Source organism: Micrasema longulum, unplaced genomic scaffold, assembly GCF_059751315.1.
Source record: "Micrasema longulum isolate JH-2025_06_02 unplaced genomic scaffold, ASM5975131v1 h1tg000624l, whole genome shotgun sequence".
Lineage (NCBI taxonomy): Eukaryota > Metazoa > Arthropoda > Insecta > Trichoptera > Brachycentridae > Micrasema > Micrasema longulum.
Genome location: NW_028277820.1, coordinates 383,470 through 401,949, shown reverse-complemented (window position 1 = coordinate 401,949; position 18,480 = coordinate 383,470). Strand labels below are relative to the sequence as shown.

General features: G+C 33.6%; 1 protein-coding gene and 1 long non-coding RNA gene across 3 annotated transcripts in view; one reads left to right on the top strand and one right to left on the bottom strand.

Moving 5' to 3' along the window:
- Positions 1-15,284, bottom strand: part of LOC148280057 (tetratricopeptide repeat protein 28) — a 166,917-nt gene extending 151,633 nt beyond the window's left edge. For both annotated transcript variants that reach the window (XM_088228987.1, XM_088228988.1), the window contains exon 1: positions 14,932-15,284. The gene's annotated coding sequence lies outside the window, so the exon portion shown is untranslated. The remainder of the gene's footprint in view (positions 1-14,931) is intronic.
- A 650-nt stretch (positions 15,285-15,934) lies between these two features.
- LOC148280056 (uncharacterized) lies at positions 15,935-18,082 on the top strand. Its single transcript, XR_015822716.1, has 3 exons — positions 15,935-16,176; positions 16,577-16,667; positions 17,497-18,082. It is a non-coding gene; the product is annotated as an uncharacterized LOC148280056 (long non-coding RNA).
- Positions 18,083-18,480: the final 398 nt, after the last annotated feature.

The window sequence follows — 18,480 nt, the reverse complement described above, 5'->3', positions numbered from 1 at the left end:
ATGTGAAAAACATGATATTTTTATATTCTATATTTTTTTTTATCGTTTTGGTTTAATTTTACCACCAATAAGTTCTTTTAGTGGCCAGTGCAGTGCCAAATTAGCGCAGGACAGATACATATGCTATCGCTGTAGTGATCGCCCACGTCGGGAGGACCCGGCAAGGCACTAGAAGAAGAAGAAGAAGTGGCCAGTGCCGCGATTACAAACGCTATCTTCATTAGTACATATCGCGACGGTAAAAATAAGAAAGTAAAATAGATATTTATGTATGAAAATGTGTGTATTTGTACTAAAATTTTAAGCGTCTTCATTGGTAACCTGTAATTGAACGTGTTTAGGAATGCATAAATATTATATTTTCATAAAGAAAACTTAATTTTACTTTGTACATATAATTGAAAATAAATGTCAGCTTTCCATTGCAATACGGACCTAGGGGTGGACGACTTGATTAGACCCAGGTTCTACTTTTTGCTGTCCAGAGTCTAAGCGATCGACCAATCATCATATTCCTACCCGCACGTGCTGGTGTATAGAGTGTTATTTATTACATTATATTTATTTATCAAATTCTAGAACAGAATATAAAAATAATGTAAATGAATGCCTCGACACGGGTTATGCTCAGTGAGGTGTTCATATGGAAAAAAAAAACATGTATTATTTATGATACGAGTATATATTGGTTAATTTTTTTTTTAATTGAAATATCAAAGCACTCATAGTACGACTTATAAAATGTATTTATTTTTTATTTTGATTTAGTTTGATAGTTTAGTAACTATTTTTTTCAAACCTCGGAAATTCCAGATTAATCAGAATTCTTTCATATATTTTAAGATCAATATTTAACATATTACAACAGAGATGAAGAACATTTAAGAGAAGGTAATATAGAAGTCTAGGCATCTACAGGGCTCATGACCTGTCAATGGCTGGTTAAAGTGGCCACTTTACACACTGTGTAACATTCACCATTCTGCCTATATTTGAACATCTATATTCCGTCAATTCTTCCATCTGTTGATGTTTGTGAAGTTAAAGAGCTGAAACCTTTATTTATGCAGGTGAGATTCTTCTAATTGAATTATTTCACCTACATACTAGGCAACGCCTGAAAATGTTATTTTTTCAATTTCTATACTTCTTCATGGACCAGGTAATTTATCAACAATATTTTGAGTTTGTCCAAAAATTTGGACAAACTCAAAATATTTTTGTTATATTTATTTATTAAGCACAAGAACATAATATAAAAATAATGTAAATGAATGCCTCGACACGGGTTATTCTCAGTGAGGTATTCATATAGAAAAAAAAAAACATGTATTATTTTTGATATATATTGATTAATTATTTTTTTTTTAAATTGAAATATCAAAGCACTCATAGTACGACTTACAAAATGCATTAATTTTTTATTTTGATTTAGTTTGATAGTCTATTAACTTTTTTTTTCAAACTTCGGAAATTCTACATTAATCAGAATTTTTTCATATATTTTAAGATCAATATTTAAATTTTAAATATACATTTTGTTACATGTGCAGTATAATAAAATAAATTAGTAAAATAAGTTATCAATTTGATCTGAAATCTTCGTCTTTTTAAAACCGTTTTATTTTCCTACAATATCTCGAGTTCGTCCAAATTTTTATAGACTAGAACTGAATTCAACCCCCTAGCAGTTGTTTATATTAACTTATTACAATAGAGATCGCGATCGACCGGTTGGCCACCGCTGGATATACCGTTTTAAAAATATTGCGAAAAGTGCTAATCGCTGTGTGCCGTTGATGAAGCATAATTTTCACAAGAATGCAGATAGTGGAGATTGCCTCCGGACCTGACGCAACGCACTAATCAGTACACATCTTGCGCTCGCATCGTCCTTAATGATGGACTTAGAAACAGGTAAACATTCAACCAGAACGTGCCTAGAGAGGTAATCAGCTGCGATTGTACGATAAACCCTAGAATGTGGCCAATCTCAGTGCCGGGAGATTTATTCTGTAAGCTAGGAAAGGAGATCTCTCAAAATTGCGTAACCTACCGGGAAGCTATGAGATTAATGGAATCAGTCACCATTCAAAAGATTATCATAATAAAACATAGTTTATTTGAAAAAAATGGTCAAAATAAGTATGAAAAATTGTAAACATTGTTGCTATAATAAATCACCATCATTATCACATCTCTTTTTACACCCAGTGGTCCATAGGTATACTAAATTCCGAGTATACTGATCAAATATTATAAGTTGGTAAGGTGTTGGTTGGCCTTACGCTTCAGGTGAGAGTCCAGGACTCCGATTACGATGAAAAGTTAACGTAGTATGCGTGGTTCGTCAATACATTGGATGGAACCAATGCTTCTCTAAAAATTTGACCTCTAAACAATCAGTCTCAATTTTTTATTTATCAAATAAAATCAGCTAAAAGTTAACTCATCTTTTAAATAACTGCAAGAAATATTTTGCAATTAGTTTTTGTTTTAACCGTAGCGATTTTAAATGGGTTCAATGTTCATTTATTGATTACTTCTAAAAAATTGGGACAACCCCACACACAACCTTTCGACGGCGCAGTTATGCGCGGGTAGTATAAAGTATGAACTACACTACGCTCTGTCTGATTCTGGAATATGGAACTGCATTAGTGTTTTAGGTCCTTTAAGGAGGACCCTCAGGACAGAATTTCACCCTTTTGCTCCGAACTCCAGTGGCTTCATTTTTACCAGCGCATAAACTTTCAACCCCTCTCACTTCTTTATAATATTCTTCACAACCCCTGCGCTCCAAAATGTCTGGCTGAGAGTTTCATTTGCCCTTTTGATCATGGCCATCTGTTGATGTTTGTGAAGTTCAAGAGCTGAAACCTTTATTTATGCGGGTGAGATTCATTTAATAGAATTATTTCACCTACATACTAGGCAACGCCTGAAAATTATATTTTTTTTAAATTTCTATACTTCTTCATGGACCAGGTGGATTTATCAACAATATTTTGAGTTTGTCCAAATTTTTGTAGACAAGGACTGGATTCAACTCCCTGGGGAGCTGTTAACATTAACATATTACAACAGAGATGAAGAACATTTAAGTGTGTAAACTGGCCACTTGAACCAGCTAATAAGCGGTCATAAGCCCTGCCTAGACTTCTATGTTACCTTCTCTAAAATGTTCTTCATCACTGCTGTAATATGTCAATGTTAACCGCTCCCCAGGGAGTTGAATCCAGTACTTGTCTACAAAAATTTGGACAAACTCAAAATATTGTAGCATTCAACGTGTTCAATACTTAGTACTAACAATAGATAGACAATTGACATGGAAAATTCATATCAGCAATTTAATTAGCAAAGTGGCAACATTATCGAGTCTTTTTTTTTAATCAAAAATTTTGTTTCAAATCGGAAAAAAATCTTATGTATGAAGCCTACATAACAACTAAAATATGTTATATGCAACAACTATGGGAAACAGGATATCAAAATGACATAAACAGACTACAAAGACAACAAAATAAAACATAAAAGTTAGTATATGACCTTCCCTTTCTAACAGCAACTAGAGAACTTTTAAAACAAACAGCAATTAATTATAACTGAACTCTTTCAAACTAGAGTCATTAAAATTTATCCATAAATTAGCCACTGAAGTAATTAGTCGAAGAAATAAAAATTACAGTAAACATAGACATAATACGAGAATATCTGAAAAATTTCTTACTCAACTCTCTTAAACAAGACAAGGACAGTCGAGACTAATAAACCAGGGATTGAAATTATGCAATAAACTACCAGACAAAACTAAACAAAAGACTTATACCAACTTTTCAAAATATGTAAAAAATATTTTTTTGAACAATTGAGTATGAATAAAAAAATGCATTTATTATTTTTGTAAAATTAATGTTATAATCCGTAAGGGTTAATGAATAAATTTTCAAATAAAAAAAACTTTAAAAAATTAATCAGTATGCAAAGTCAGAGTGATGTGGCATTCTATCCTCTCTGCCTACTTCTACGGGAAACGGCGTGACGATTTGTTTTGTTTTTTTGTCTCAAGCCATGTTTTGGAATACAGGTATTATTTTAAATTACAAAGAAACGATTTTCATTTACAAAATGCCATACCACCTGCCTAGCAATGTGTATACGTTAGAACTGATGGCATATCTGCCAAAAGTTATTATGGTCGTAGCTTTTGAACACGGATCTTACTTGTCTATTTAAGAGGTGATTAACGTGAATTCCATAGTGGATAATGAGGCCCTATAGCAGATTTATACTAAATTATTACACAAATTAATTATCTCCAGCTGTTTCCTATCACTAAAATGTCAATATATTTCGTTTATCTCTTTCCAATAACGTTCAATATAATATCATGATTAAAAAAATATAATAAAATGAACATCGGAAAACAATCAGGTTTATATATTTCGACGATAATTCTTGATGGGATTCCACTGCAGAAAACAACTAAAAAAGCGACTTCTGTAACATGATGAGATGACCTTTTATATAATTCCCGTCTCCATATGTTGGCAAACAAATACGGAAACTTAGATTTATTTAATTTATCTTTATAAAAAATAAAATCATTACTTTTTAATCACTTCTTTTCTAATTAATAAAAACGTACCAAGTTGTTATACTTGTTTTGCTGTTTATACTATGATAAATCGCCTCTGTTACTTCAATACTTTTTGTATTTAAACTCTTTATTTATTGTGAATTTGCTGCATTATTCCTATTCTTAGAGGTGGAGGTCAGTGTTATTTAAGCTCCTGACGTCACTGCGACCTGTGAAGATCTATTGTGACGGGTCTACGTGAATAGTTCTCGCCCTCCAAGCCCAGGTCTATAAAGAGCCTGGCTACTGTTTGGATGGCGAGAGTTTACATTTTGCTAAATGTCCTCCTCCAAGCCCAGGTTTATAAAGAGCCAGGCTACTGTCTAGAAGGCGAAAGTTTACATTTTGCTCAATCTCTCCCTCGAAGCCCAGGTCTATAAAGAGCCTGACCACTGTCTAAAAGACGAGAGTTTACATTTTGCTAAATTTCCTCCTCCAATCCTAGGTCTTTAAAGAGCCTGGCTACTGCTGTTTTTATTTTTGCAGCATACCTATATAATAATTTCTTGTTTAAATTTCTTTTGTTATTTCTTTATTTCCTGCTGATTTTATTTTGTGTATCCATATTTTCTTTATTTGTCTACAGGTGTTTTGTATTTTGTTTCATTATAATTGTTTACTATTTCATACTTTGTTAAAGGCGTAAGCTGTCGAAATTAATAAATAAATAATAACAACTAATTATTAAAATTTATCCTTGTAGTCTCTATTAATGTCATTACTTTTAAATATTCTAAACAAAATTGACAGGCACCGTGGCGCATTTGGTTAAACGGCTAACTGTGAAACTGGTTCGCGGGTTTCATTCCAGCCAGTACAACAACAACAACAACAAACCATCACGCCGTTTGTGGGCAGAGAGAATAGAACGCCATAACACTCTATCTTGGCGTACAGACCTCGCTTCCTCTACATTCATACATCTTCTCATGCCCGCACGCCGATTATTCCTACTTTTGACATGTCCATCTTCAAATATTTGATGGACTTGATCGTGCCATGTCTTTCTCGGTCTTCCTCGTTTTCTGCATCCATCAACAATTGCATCGTAGGTCCTTTTAGCCGTTCTTTCACTGTCCATTCGCTCTACATGTCCAAACCAACGCCGCACCCCTTTCTTGATTCTGTCAATAATGCATGTCTCAGCCTTACACACTTCACGGATCTCGACATTTGTGCACCTATCATACATCGTTTTACCACACATTCGCCTGGGGGATCGCATTTCGACAGCATTCAACCTACTTTCATCATTATTTTTCCAATTCCATACTTCGCTCCCATACATTAGAGTTGCAACTAGAACTCCGTTGTGAACTGCTAATTTAGCCTCCTGCGATAAACATTTGTTTGCCAAAGTAGATTTCAGTGCACCGTTCACCCTGTTCCCGGCACTTGCCTTCCTTTCAATATCTTTCTCGGCCTTTCCGTCCCTAGTAAACATACTTCCCAGGTACACAAATTCCAGCCAGTATTTAGAAAAAAATCTGGTGTAATTTTCATAACTTCTATTCGTGTCCTCTCTTCTCACCTGCTGACAAGCCTCTAAAATAGAAGCTTAGCGGATAATGCCTTTTTACACTCAGCTACTTTGAGAATTATACCGGCTACGTTTTTAACAGAGGGTGGAATACAAACTATGTTGGCTTATGTATAAGTCACTGCACCCTCTGCTCCGGAATATCTAAGGGAACTTTGCATTCCAGATGAACTAGCTGGCAGGCGTCTTACGCTTAGATCAGCTAAATCTGTTTTTATACCTTTACGCAAACAGAGCACTAAATTCGGTGAACGCGCATTTGCGGTCGCAGGCCCTACGGCGTGTAATGCTCTCCCAGTAGAAGCGCGTGATAGAACATCAAAACAATTACGTAAGCGACATTAGGATAGTTACATTTTTCAAAGACTTTACTTATTTGAAAGAAAGGTATAAAATCTTTGTTATAAATGATTGTAAATAAAATGGTAGACATATTGTACCATTAAAGTATGCAATTTAACAATTTTCCTAATAATTTAAAAAATATAATTTTCTCAGTTCTGTATCTTAACACTTGCGTTGATGTCTTTTCATGTTTACTGTTTTTATAAGTGAAGATTTATTTTTAGTTTCGCATAATTATTTTAAATTATTATTTTTATTTTACAGAACGCTATTCGTAATTAGTATCTACCGAATAAATAGTTAAGTATTCCCTTCACGCGAACGTACGTGGAAAATCTAGTAACCACGTATTCACAATGATGATTGATGTCTATTTTAAACAGAGTTTGTCTTATATTATTGAATGAATTATTATCAAACCGGAATATTGAGCCATAATTGCAGCGATTACAAATGTTCAAAATACAGATCCTATTCTTGAATTATCGGCAAAATCTAATCAAATACGTACGCTGTTCTATTTCGAATGTTTATATCTACGCAATAGAGTAAGCGATAATTTTTTGAATAAAAAATTTAATAGGCCTAATCAAAAAATATATTTTTGTAAGGTTTATAAATTTGACAAATTAAAAAATTAGAGGTTGTTACAGCGCATGTAAAACATATTTTAAAACGAATTAAAACTAAAGATAGATCAACGAAATGACTATTGAGTGTACTGAAACCCGGAGTAGGATAATTCTGAAATGAGGAGGAATTAGACAAATGTGTTTATTTGCAGAGATTTTTATCGTCTTCTAAAGCAATGATTTCCTATGAAAGCGGCTTTAATATGCTGTGATGCAGTGGACGTAATAAGATGGTCATCTTAACGGTGTCTCTAGAGATGTTAACTTAAAGAGAGCGGTGGCGTTAGCTGACAGCCGTGACAAAAATTTGCGCTGGAATAACCGATCGCAATCTGTCAAACTTTTCAGGATTGATGATGAAGGAATTCATTACGTGGAAATAATATCATTACTCGAAAAGTTTAAAAATAGAAAAACATAATATAGTAAATGATGAACTCTTTTTTAAAAAAAAATATAATTCATATTAATAAACCTTAAAAGTATATTTCATACGAGTCACGAAATATTCAGGAAACAAGATTTTGTGTTTGAATATGACATCGCTGATTGGTGAAATAAGTAAGTGCAGGCCGTGACTCTTTTTATTAGGGGGTCCTTGAAAATTGTGCTTGATTTCCTAGGGGTCCGTGGCTGAAAAAAGTTAAAAAACGCTGATTTACATTATAGTGCATATCTGATATCTGATCTGATAAGTGTTCTCCCGTTATTTTTTCACAAAGTTTTAACTGGATGTTTTTATAGTGTGAGCTTTTTGCACTTATAAAACTAGATGATTTTTCGCAAAATCAATTAACATTTCGTCAATTTCACTGGTCTACGTCACGTTTGAACTTATTTTGACAGATTTGACAGGCAAAAATGTTGACCGCTACACGAGAAACTCTGTTTGCACTGCTATGACGCATGACGGCCGTTATGCAAATTAGGGCGCCGTTGTTTGACGCCACGCTCACAGTCAACGCTTTTTAAGAATCCAGCGCCATCGGTCGGTAGAGACGTTTTTTTGACGTCACCGCCACATGACGGCCGCTAGATGACAGCACCACTCTCTTAGAAAACTATAGCCTAAGTCATCGCTGTCTTCAGAGCGTTAGTAATAAAGTAAAATAAAATCAACGTCAATTTGTAGCTACGTCGCGGCGCGGCATTCGAGATTCGGCAGATGCGACATTTCTACTAGTTTCAGAGTATCGGTACCAGAATCATTCAGTGACTATGCGAGATGTGTTTTGGAAGCAATAAATCAAATGCGAAAAAAAAATACCTGTCAATATTCACAACATCAAAACGACTTCTCCATATACCTATAACAGTTCTATGCGTATAAGGGGTCAGTAAAAAAAACATGAAATAAGTAACCTAGAAAAGTAGGTAGATTTAGCTGAGTAAGAATTTAAAAAACTTAAAATTTAATTTGGGTAAAATAAATTAGCCTATTGCAGGTGAAATGAGCTAATTGAAAAAATCGTCAAAGATTTTTTAAAACAATGTTTTAAATATATCTAAATGTTTGCAGACTGGCTGGATTTCCTCTCTGAGTAGTTATTCAGATATAAATTTGTTGCAACAGAGAAAAAACATTTTTGAGAAGGGATATGGAGGTCTAGGCAGTTACAGGGCTTATGACATGTCATTGGCTGGTTTAAGTGGCCACTTTACACACTGTGTAACATTCACCATTCTGCCCATGTTTGAACATCCACATTTCCTCAACTCTTCCATCTGTTGACTTTTGTGAAGTAAAAGAGCAGAAACCTTTATCACGTGGGTGAGATTCATCCGGCTGAACCAATTCACCTACTAGGCAACGCCTGAAAACAATTTTCCAATTTTTATACTTCTTCTTTTACCAGGTACTACTTTTATTTCTTCTCTGTTGAAATAAATTTAAATATGAACAACTCCCTAGGGAAGAAATCCAGCTAGTCTGCAAGCATTTGGACATACTCAAACATTCATAATATAATGGAAAATGTAGGTAAAATATACATTGATCTGGAAACGAAAATAATTCAAGATTTTATACTTCTTCTTTTACCAGGTAGTAATTCAACAATGTCCTCTCTGTCGGTTTCCCTCTCTGTTGAAATAAATTTAAATACGAACAACTCCCCAGGGAGGAAATCCAGCCAGTCTGAAAGCATTTGGACATAATCAAACATTGTTTTAAAAAATATCAATCAGTGTTATTAATCATTTTTTCGTCCCCTCCCACAAAACTCACAATTTTGCAGTTACGTCATTGTTTCACCGTACCAGAGCTCTGCATGTAAATAAATTAAGCGAAGTTGCAAATCACGATGTTAGTGCTACAAAATTTAATTATTCATAAAATCATTTGGATTTCTAGGTTCACTTCTATGTTTTACATGGCAAATATCACATTTTCATATTATTTCCTCACAACACGGCACTTTCACTGGCTGTCATCAGAGGTGCTTCGCTAAAGTGTTTATTAACTTTAGCGCGCTGAAGGAGGAATAACTTTACAAGACAAGCGCTGTTTAATATTACGGTGAAATCAGCCATTAAACATGACGTCCCGATTACTTGTAATAGTTTTATTATTTATGGATTTCATACGATCATTCGTCATGGTGTACTTTCGGAGCGCGTTTCATTTATTTTTACAAACAGAAATGGTTCATTGAACCAATTATAATTGATTTTTTTTTGCTGCACATTCCATGTTATAATACCATGTAAAAATGCAATTTATACATACCGTTTGTGTAAACACAAAACAATTTTGTTTATAAACACTTTTTTTCTTTCTATTACACAAGCTAACACTAACAAATTATTGAAATACCCTCCATTTGGTATACCAATGCAATGCCCTATGCACCACTGGGTGCGGAAAGGGGAATAATAATGACAAATTATATTGCATGCGTAACAAAATTGATTTTTAAAAAAAGTCAGCTTTTTTTACTAAATTATGATTTACAAACAAAAAGATGCATCGGACCGTAAGACGCACCCCAAAATGCATCTATAGTATATTCATTATTACAAGAATTTCCAATTAAACAAACCAGCCGCGTGATTTCCAACGGAGAATAGCCTATTTCACATATATCATCTTAATCTTAACGGCAGGGTAAAATAATAGTGGATTGACATTGGAGATTAGTTTGTACCTATTTAAATTGGATAATATTTATGTTTTTTTAAATATCAATAGTTATTCATTTTCGATAAAAAAAGTTGAGTTAAAAAGATGTAATAGCGTTCTTTTAATTTACCCAAATATTTTCATTTCGGTGACCATTTTCAATGAGTTGTAAATAACTCAATATTCAAAGAAGGAAATCAAGTTGGGATAGAGTGGGGTTCGAACCTCAGACCTCTGATCCGTAAAGAGGCAAGATTATGTATATATATTAGAACTTAACTATAATCAACCGCTGACGAACTGCATTTTATACAGTACAGTAGGACTTGATAATTTGTATTTAATTTTGGATGTTTTTGATAAATAAATTTTTAAAAACTAGCCACGGGATCGACACCCGATTCAAAAGCTTCTTTATCAATTACTAGTAATATAAGATATCAAACACTGATTTGAGTCTACTGAAAACTTAATTTTATTTTTTAAATATAAAAACAAAAATTCCGTGGCAATTCGTCGCTTCAGTTCGTTTTTGTCCAACATACCATTTTTAACGAAAAAGAGTTGAGTGTACAGAAGTTCTAAGAAAGTATGTATTTATAAATTAAAAAAAAAAAATTTTTCATCCTTTTTTTTTGTCTTAAGTTGTGTTCATAATTTATGCCGATTTTGTAAAAAAGACTTTTAAGCTCTATTTCTGCAGATTTGTGCTTTAGACTGTTGGATAAAAACGAACTGAAGCGACAAATTGTTTGTCTTATAAATATAAATATGGAGTTGTACAAAATAAACGTCAAATCAAAAAATAATATATTCTTTATTACAGTATACTTAACTAATGAATGAGGAACTTCAACCCTACGGAAAATTGGATACAAAAAACGTTTTCTTTTGCACGGTAAAAATTGGACGATAAAGTTTCAGAAAATAAATAATTTTAATAAAAACGCACTACTTTGATCGACGTCACTGGTCCACATAAACCAACCAATGATATAAGAGCTGTAAAAAATATCCGGTGGGCTTAACGTAAACGAACCAATCGGAAGAACTAACAGAAAACAATCTCTGACGTCACACGTGGAGTTATTTCAGAAAAACAAAACTTTAAAAAACTATTACGCTGATAATATGATATAAAAGTACTTAAAATATACATTTTTGGCTTAGTTTAATAGTCTATTAACAAATTAAATTATAAAAGAAGGCACTGAACTTCCTCATTTCATCCTTTTTTGTTTTAAGAGTGATAACTAGATTATTATTATTATGGATAACTTATATAGCGCCATTTTCGTAACAAAATACTTCAGGGGCGCTTTACATAGTGATTCTTTTAAATTTGTAATTTAATTAAAATAATTTATTTTGTTGTCACATGCTACGGATTTATTCAAATGATTTTGAGAACAAGTGGGTTTTGAGGTTTTTCCGAAACATCACTTCACTATCACAGCCTCGCACCGGAGCCAACGAATCAAGTCTTTTTGTAATGTTTTTTTTAAAAAACAAATTATTTGTTTATTTTTTCATACATATATTAATTTATATAGAAATATAATTACAAAAATACACTTTAGAAAAATACATTTTAAAACTAAGCTATAACATGAATTAGAAAAAATGTCCACAAAGACTTCAGCGTCTCAGCGTGGGCCATTCCTTTTTTAATTATTAAAAAGTTTATAGCACATATATATGGTATGACATGACTATGAAAAGAAAGAAAAGAAAAATTAAAGAAAGAAAAAAAAAAAAAGAATAACCAAATTAACATATGCTGATATTACGAAAATGTGATTTATTTGCAGTATGCATTTATTTTGTTTTTTTTATTTATTTATTTATACTGTGTCTATCTGCTTCTTCCATGCTGATCCAAGACCTCAAACCTACTTAAAACTGTACCAGTGATTTAATGTTTTGTAGTTCCCTGGTCAAAAGATTGAAGAATCTTGGACCAACGTGTAAGGAGTGCCTCTGTTCTTTTAGAAATGGGAAGTGTGAAGTGTGAAGTGAGATGGATACGATCTTTAAGCCTAGACAGAGGTGGACTAAGGAAAATATTGTTCATTTGGTTATTTATATTTTTTTTCTTATTGTAAATCGCTTTTTTAATTCTTTCTAATTTTAAAATTTTATTATCAACACAAAGAACCCTTAATCCAGGGTGTTAATTGATATTTTGATTATTTCCCATCAGATGGTTTACCGAGAGTCGAACCCAATAGTGAGTTTAAATTTTATTGGAACAGAGAGTAAAAACATTTTTGAAAAGAGAATATGGAAACCAAGACATTTACAGGGCTTATGACCTGACATTGGCTGGTTTAAGTTGTCACTTCACACACACTGTGTAACATTCACCATTCACCTTCATCGTGTGGGTGACATTCATCCGGCTGAACCAATTCTCCTATTAGGCAACGCCTGAAAACTATTTTTTGATTGTTATACTTCTTTTACCAGGTTGATTCAACCAGGTGTAAAGTGGCCACTTGAACCAGTCATTGACAGGTCATAAGCCCTGTAGATGCCTAGACCTCTAAATTACCTTCTCTTAAATGTTCTTCATCTCTGTTGTAATATGTTAATTTATTTTTATATTAAAAAAGCATATCAATCTTTTCAGATCCTTCCTAATTAGTTTGCCTTTTTATACCCGACTTAGCCTCGTAGCGTCCTGCTCTCCGTATAACCCAAGGCGGCTCCAGTACCAGTTGTCACCTCAAATGACAGCTCAGCATCAGAGTTCTACTCCTCACGTCAGGTTTCTCTGGATCAGCGATCTGTCACTCAACCAGCCACACAGGTATTACAAGCATTACACTTGACGGAAGAGGAAATTAATATAATATATACCATAACATAAAAACCCGGATTGAAGCTTAATACTAAAACGCCTTTTCTTTGAGGCTTTTAAACGTAAGTAACTAATTCTTCGAACGAACAAACCATCACGCCGTTTCGCAGAGAAGATAGAACGCCATATCACTCTATCTTGGCATACATACCTCGCTTCCTCTACATTCATACATCTTCTCATACACGCACGCCGATTATTCCTAATTTTGACGCGTCCATCTTCAAGTATTTGATGAACTTGATCATGCCATGTATTTCTAGGTCTTCCTCGTTTTCTGCATCCATCAACATTTGCATCGTAGATCCTTTTAGTATTATTTATGAATTAAGTCGCCGTAAGTCTGTAACATTTTAACCGAAATAAAAAAACGTAATCGAGAATGACCAAAAAAAACGTGGCATGACTGAATCCACAAAATACTTGAAGCTGGACTACTCAAAAGTCGAAAAAACAGGCGCGCGTACTTGATAAGACGTATGAATGTATAGAAAGCGAGGTCTGTATGCAAAGGCAGAGTGATATGGTGTTCTCTTCTCTCTGCTTAACCCTACAAAGAAAAGGCGTGATAGTTTTTTTGTTTAATACGTGCAGTGGTTATCAATATGTTTCTTTTTTGGGTGATACCGTGTGTGTTGAATATTTTCTTACGTTTCAGCTACCATTGCAGAAGCCATCTCCACAGTTTACCCTGAAGACGGCTCCTGCAATGGTAGCCGAAACGTCTCAACAAATCCAACACACACGGTATCACTCAAAAAAGAAACATGTTTATTTGTTTGTTTGTAGAGTGCTATAGAAATATAGTATATGAAAGAACTTACGCAATGAAGGCATAACGTACTAACTGTCAGGTTTCACACTTATAAGGCATATCGTGCGTTGAAATCATCAGAAAAAGTTGTTATTATGTTGAAAATTAATTTTAGATTTTCTTGTCAGTTAAGATGCTTTGATTTTAATCGTTTTCATAAAAACAAAGTTAAAAATAAAAATTTAATATAACACTATGAATCAAAGTTATTTTTACTTAGATATCCCTCGGGAAAATACATCTATCTGTAATTTTTTTTATCATGTTAAAAACAAAATGTTCAATATTCGTTATGGTTGGTGTAGAAAAGCAGTGCCCTATGCATTATTATGTGTGGAAAAGGAATAACGAATCAATTAATGACAAAAGAAAATGGCCAGAAAATTGTAATATTTTTTTTTTAAATTGAATTAACGTATTTTTTAAATATTATTTAGACACGCTGCAATGGGGAGGTTTGTTGTTTTTTTTTAAATACGAGGATTTTTTATTTTACAAAAAAATATGTAAATAAAGTTATTTTTTTAAAGTTTTGTAATTTTGAAATTACTCTGCGTGTGAAGTCAAAAGTTCTCTACCGCGCGCGCAAGCAAACATTCTTTATATCAAATTTCCCGTAGCGCTGAACTTCATCATTAAAATACAAATTGTAGTGACCTATGCACCACTGGATTCAGATAGGGAAATACTGATTATAAAATATGTAAACGTTCAATTACACGTTTATAACTAATACGAGTAAAAATTCCCGAATATAATTTTTATTTCTTGTGAGATACGATTATTTTGTGAAATACGATTTTAAATGTGATGCAATTAATTTATTCTTAAATCACTACTTGAACACATGACGAACACGCGTCATTCTATAAAACAACTTCTGTCAAAAGAAGAAACAAATTGAGAAAATATTCATTAAAAACAATGTTATTGTTGCAATGTTTATTGCATAATAATAATAAAGTTGTACTTACTAGGAAAAGTGCATGCAATCACAAGAAATGCACTGAATAAATTGGCGCAAAAACTCTGCAGAATTCAAAGACCTTTCTTCAATGTTGCACTCGCGGGTGTGCGGATTGCCACAAATGAATATAACTTCCACTGATCAACATTCGGCCGCGGATACAAAAAAACAACACAATCTTTAGATCTCGTGACAGTTCACTCAAAATACCACTTCGAACCGCGGCGGAGTTACTCAAAAATAAGTTTTGCACAATTCTTATGGAAGTTCACGGACATGAAAAAAGAATTTCACCGGAAAAGTCGAGAAACAACACCAAGTGACAGCAGCCTCCACGACGTGAAGTTGGATTCATACTGAACTGAAGTTCGTGCAAGAGTCGCCATTTGGACTGCGCGCGCATGCAGGTGTACTAAAAAAACAAGAAGCGTCGTGTATTATAAAAGCGCTGAGTAAAAAAGTAACTAGCACGCAACGTTCCCGCTTTATGTATGTTGTTATTTGTTACTAACTGTTCGATGGCTCGATGTTTTGTTTGAAGTATCGCGGATGAAAATTTATCTCCGTCTCTTTCCGAGTGGTTACTGCGCATGAGTACGCGTCCACCATATTGGAATGTGACCCTAGCTTGACCTTGAAAATATGCCGGTTATAAGAAGTTGAAATACGTATGCTCGCCTTGCTGAGATCCGCCGTGGTGCTTTTTGCTGGCTGCCTGCACTTGCTACGAGCTTTTCTAAAACGGCTCCAGCTGCAGGCGGCACTTAAACACAACGCTCGAACCGAAGACAATGCACAATGGCTTGTTCAAGGTTTTTTTTTCTCCCCTTTGAAGTGTTATGAGAAAAAACGTCATCTCTAAAGCTATGGTTTCCTAAGACAGCGGTACCGTCACAGAGCGGCCGTCACGGGACGGCGGATGACGTCATTAAAACGTTGACTATGTAAATCAATGGCGCCGGTTTCCTAGAGAGCGTTGACCGTGAACGTAACGTCGAAGCAACGGTGCCGCCATTTGCAGGACGGCCGTCACAGCGGTGCGAACTGTTTTCGAACGGTTTTTGTCGCGAAGCGGTGACCGTTTAGCTGTCAAAATGAGTGCAAACGTGGTGCGGAATGTTGAAAATGACGAAATATTGATTAATTTTGTAAAAATCATGACGATTTATGTAATGGAAGGGCAAAGACTATTAAAAAGTCGAGTTGAAACAAAGTTCGTGAAGAAATATCGGGACAACGCTTGAAATATCAGGTATGTACTAAAATGTAAATAACAATAGAATCATATAAAAATAACAGAGCAAATGTTTATAAGCTACAAGAAAAAAGCTAAGCATCTATCATAATGTTATTTTTCTAATTCAAAACATTTATTATAACATTGTTTATACGTAATAGATTCCAAGGAATCCTAACCTATTTATTGTGTCTGCAGATAATTGGTTGAATTCTATATTAAAATTTCGTAAGGTATCCAAAGTAAAATGCTTTTATTGGATTCAATTATCCTTTTATTTTTTTTATTTACAAGGGTGTAAAATGTGACGCATTTTGTCTTGTAAGGACATTATCAAACTTTTTATTAGGTTACCTTACCAAATCCTAACCTATTTTGAAGTTGACATTTTATGAAATAACACACAACATTTCAGATTAAAAGTCACATGGGTGTGATTTAAAATAAGGAGTTCTCCATGAATATTAAAGAGCCAAGAAAAATGCCTGGAACATAATCTTAACAGAGTAAGTTTGATGAATTTTAAATAAAATATGCCCTTTGAACATGAAATGAATACAACAAATTTGTCGATGGATACAAATAAGTATACCAATGTAATTCTTGTATGAACATTACTATAATATTTTTTCTGCATTAATTATTACATTTATTTATTCTAGAAAGCTACAAACACCAAAGAGTAGTCACCAATATAAACAATTTTTGTTACAACTGAGAGGGAAAACATTTTTGAGAAGGGAATACTGAATTTGCGTCGTAGGTGAATTGGTTCAGGCGAATAAATCTCACCCAAATGATAAAAGTTTCAGTTCTTTTACTTCACAAAAGAAAACAGATGGAAGAGTTGAGGAAATGTGATGTTAAAACATAGGCAGAATGGAGAATGTTACAATGTGTAAAATGCCTACTTAAACCAGCCTATGACAGAGCATAAGCCCTGTAAGTGCCTGGACTTCCATATTCCCTTCTCGAAAATGTTTTCCCTCTCTGTTGCAACAAATTTAGAACTAGATAACTCCCTAGGGAGGAAATCCAGCCTGTCTGCAAACATTTGGACATACTCAAAACATTGTTTTTAATGAGTAAACTTATGGCACAGAAAAACGATTAAATGTAGACATACTTGGGACTTATTAATACATTTGTTCCAGGATTCTTATCACCGAATTCAATTAAATAATATGGTATGTAAATGAGCTCCCATTTATATTTGAGACAAGTTCAAACTAGTTTTATAGCAACTCCATAAACACCAGTAATAAGTTCTTATTTAGATACATAAGGTAGGTTGCAATAACTTTCCTGTATATTCATTGTGAATTTTATTTTCAGAATAAGTACATACTACAAAATTATTTTCACCCAAGTGCAGATCAAGATACGAGTAGTGAGAGGGTAGATACTCTCCCGATAGTACTACTAGATTTGCTGTGCGAGTCGAACTCAAATGTTTGCCAGCAGAAATTACTAGGCTCCCGAGCGATTTCTTCACTGCCTCAACATGCAAGGACAAGGGGACATTCGTCAACGACCTACGACTCAGACTCGCAGACATCAGACAAACACCAGGCATCCACCACAGTCCAAAGAAAACCTTTATCCACAAAGAACTTCTCAACACGAGCCACGTATTTATATTTACTGACTGCCACAGAAGACCATTCCAGAACGCCATACAATGTAGAACAGACGGGAGACAAGACTTTCTGAAATCTACCTTCACTATTGTGATGGAAAAATCCAATGACACCATACCCACAGCAGTACTTACTTCGGACTCACCAGATCCACCTCCAGGAAGGCAGACACTCCCCTGAAATGAACACTTCCCAGAATAATACTGATCATAAAAACAAAAATTTACTAATAAATATGAGCAAACTATTTTTACCTGGATGCAAATTATGTTTTAAATACCTCTTATGAATGTACACATTATTGTAATTCCATTTTGTATTATAATTTTATATGTATTCTTCTCCGTTTTTTAGATCATGAGAAATGTAGTTTATACTCACATAATATATTTTCTATTACATAATATTTATGTAAATTTAGGATTATAATGAAAAATCCTCAAGTATGCTATACTAAAATGATTTCGTGTTTAGCATTAGGTCTTATACTCATATATATACATATAACTCATAAAATATTAGTTCTTTATACAAATATGAACCAAACTTTTCTTCTTTAAATATCTCTTTTTACAAAGAAAAAAAGACAATAAATTTAAGTTAATTAAAAAAAACATCTTAAAAAAATAATAACATATTATGGTAAAAAAAGCAATATATTATTTTTAAATGCTATTCT